This window comes from Gopherus flavomarginatus, chromosome 1 (genome assembly GCF_025201925.1).
Source record: "Gopherus flavomarginatus isolate rGopFla2 chromosome 1, rGopFla2.mat.asm, whole genome shotgun sequence".
NCBI lineage: Eukaryota > Metazoa > Chordata > Testudines > Testudinidae > Gopherus > Gopherus flavomarginatus.
The window spans coordinates 368092212-368095534 of NC_066617.1; the positions used below are offsets into that span (position 1 = coordinate 368092212).

At 47.2% G+C, this 3323-nt stretch overlaps 1 pseudogene; it reads left to right on the forward strand.

Moving 5' to 3' along the window:
- The first annotated feature begins 205 nt into the window (after positions 1-205).
- Positions 206-1147, forward strand: LOC127055161 (olfactory receptor 51G2-like; annotated as a pseudogene).
- Positions 1148-3323: the final 2176 nt, after the last annotated feature.

Below are 3323 nucleotides of genomic sequence, written 5' to 3' on the forward strand. Positions count from 1 at the left end.
AGGTCTTATCCAGTCTGGCAGTGCTTATCTTCCCATCAGTGGTGTAAATCCAAGACTGTGTTTTTGATGATCTTCCTTGAGATCCTGGGAGTCTCTAGACTTGCACTGAGAGCAGAAAGATGTCTTGTTAAATATAATCTAGTTTCCTGTTCTTTTTCCCTTCAGGAAGGAAAGTTGAAAACTCCTGGGACCTGCCCAGTACATTATGTCAGCTGTCAATGACACCAAATCCAACTCTGAAGTGTTACTTCTCACCCGGATACTTGAACTGGAAGATATCCATCTCTGGATTTCTATCTCTATCTCTTTCTGCTTAGTGTATGCTATTTCGAGAGTAGGAATTTCAGTCATTCTGTTCATTATAAAAACAGATCCAAGCCTCCATGAGCCCATGTACTTTTTTGTTTCCATGTTGGCCGTCACAGACCTTGGCTTATCGGTAACCACCATGCTGACGATACTGGGCATATTCTTGTTTAAATCTAGGGAGATCAGCCTCGATGCCTGTTTTGCTCAGCTGTTTTTCATCCACTCACTTTCATACATTGAATCGTCCGTGCTCTTGTTGATGGCCTTTGACCGCTTTGTCACGATCTGCAATCCTTTAAGATATGAGTCCGTCTTAACACCGTCAAAAATAGCCTAGATGGGACTGGTGTGTGAGCTAAGGGCAATGGCCCTAATATTCCCACTCCCCTTTCTCCTGAAGTGGTTTCAATACCATCGAGCTAATGTCCTTTCCTATTCCTTCTGTGTGCACCAAGAGGTCATATAATTAGCTTGTTCAGATATCACAGTCAACAGAATCTATGGCTTGTCCATTGCACTCTTAACAGTGGGGTTAGACTCGCTGCTCATCTGCTTTTCTTATGTGATGATCCTCAGAACAGTGCTGAGCATCACATGCCACATGGAGTCCCTCAGGGCCCTGAACACCTGTGTGGCCCACCTCTGCGTTGTCTTGCTTTTCTACACACCAATGCTTGGCTTGCCTGTGATACACAGATTCGAGAATAGCTCTTCTCAGTCTCTTCAGATTTTCCTGGGATATATATACCTGCTGGCCCCGCCTCTGATGAATCCAATCGTACAGAGCATGAAAAGCAAACACCTTCCTGTGAGGATAATCAGGGTTTTCTTCAAGTGACAGGTCAGTTCATCACCTGGCTATGGCACTGGTGACTTAGAAGACAAAAACATGGACCACAACCACCTATTCCATCCTGGACCATTACATCTGAGATGATATGAGCTACTTATTTCAACTTTGTAGTGAGGTTCAGATGAGGTCTAAGCCCTGGCACAATGGGAGATGGATGTCCTGACCCGCTGGTGAGGGAGGACAGTGCAATGGGGGAAGGAGACCAAGGGAGGCAGTGACATTAACAAAGTTCTTGTGTTTCTGGAGACACAGGGGACTGGTGGGATGCTGGCCCATAAAAAGCCACATCCTTGGCTGCTCAGACTTCAGAATTCCTGTTGATGCAGTTAATAAAGAGAATGGATGTGGCTACTGTTTCCCATTAGACCTGTCACTTTCCTGGCTCTGGTTAAAAATCTACATGCCATGAAAAAAGCTGCTGAGCCATGATCAAAGCTATTCTGCAGTTGCAGTCTTGGCCCTTCCTGAGCAGTCTGGGCGCTGGATGATTCATGAGCGTGGCACTATGTGTGATTTCATAGAAAATGGATCATTTTTCTGTAAAATTTCAATTTCCACAATAGTGCCCATCTGCAGCTGCCTGGATCCCCACGAGAAATTGGGACTATTCATCTGTTTCTCCCTCGTAACATAAATGAAGGCTGCACTGGTGGAGTCTGTGGCTGCACTCTGGATATGGAAAGGTCAAAACCTCCCAACCAGTCACAGAATATTAGGGTTGGAAGGGACCTCAGGAGATCATCTAGTCCAACCCCCTGCTCAAAGCAGGACCAATCCCCACTTCCCTAAATGGCCCCCTCAAGGACTGAATTCACAACCCTGGATTTAGCAGGCCAATACTCAAACCACTGAGCTATCCCTCCCCCTCACCTGCACTAACCAATCTGCCAATGTCTGTGGGCTATTGTGACAGGCCCTTGCAGCACATCTCTAATGAGCTTCCAGGGAGCTGGTGAGGGTCCTGGAGTAGTTGGGGAGGCCCAGAGATTGTGCGTGGGTGACCCTAGCTCCCAATGGATCACTGAGATCAGGGCATAACCTTGGGGATTCCTGGGTCTCCCCTTTTCATTCTTCAGGGAAAGGGAAGGGAGCTCCCCTCTTGGAACGAGCTGAGGGAAATTTCCATGTACAGAGACTTGTGGATTCTCTGTCCTCTGGTCAGCCCCCTGGGTGTGTAATGCAGGAAAGAGGGCTGCTGCAGAGAAATCTGCTCCTATATTAATATTATTATTCTATTTTAGTTTATTTCAGCAAGATCACAGCTGTAATGGCATCATCATTACCACTCGGCCACCCTCGAAGTAGCCATGTGAGTAACAGGGATGAGAAGCCCCAATTCCAGCAAGACAGCCTGCAGCAGGGCTGATTCTGCAGTCTCATTGGGTAGAGTTGGTTTATAGCTGCTGCACACGAAGCGAAGCAGCTAAGTGTCCCTGATGGTCAAGTGACCCCTAAGGGATTTTGGGAACATGCTTCATAAAGACAGGTGCCTCTCTGTCTGAACAGATGCTGCCTGCTGCCCTGTAACCTCTCTGATGACTCCTTGTCCTTTAGGGAGAAGACCTCTGGCGTAGGTGGCTCCCCTTTTAGCAGGAATTGGGGACGTTGGCAGGTTTCACTCTCTTTAAAATGCAAAATGATGTGTAAAGGCTGCAAACTGTTTCCATTTGCTGATGTTCTGTGCAGCGGCAGAGGGCTCAGCTGGGCTGTTGGGGTGACTCAGTGATGGGGATGGAGGGCAGGTAGCAGTAGGTAGCTTGGGAACCCCTCCACTACATCTGCCCATGCTCCACGGTGAATAATTCAATCTACACAGAAATCTGACATTCATAGCGAGCTTACAGTGCTAAAACCCTGATTCCCTGAGCAATGATTTCTCAAGGAGTCCCATTTGTAGAGGCGCTGTGTGCTCTGGGCCCAATCCTGCCAGGCGCTGAGGAAGAAGAGACCCCACGGAATATCAGTGACTACTTCCCAAATTGCATCAGGTCTATTTGATGCTGGAAATTAAATCAGCAAATGCATTTTCAACAATTTTACTCTTTGACTGGATTGTAGATGCAAGAATTCAGAGCTGAGTTGTTCTGAGGGCCAACAAGCAAGTCTCATTTTATGCGAGGGTTCCGTTCCAGGGTTAGCACGTAAAGCGAAAACCACTAAT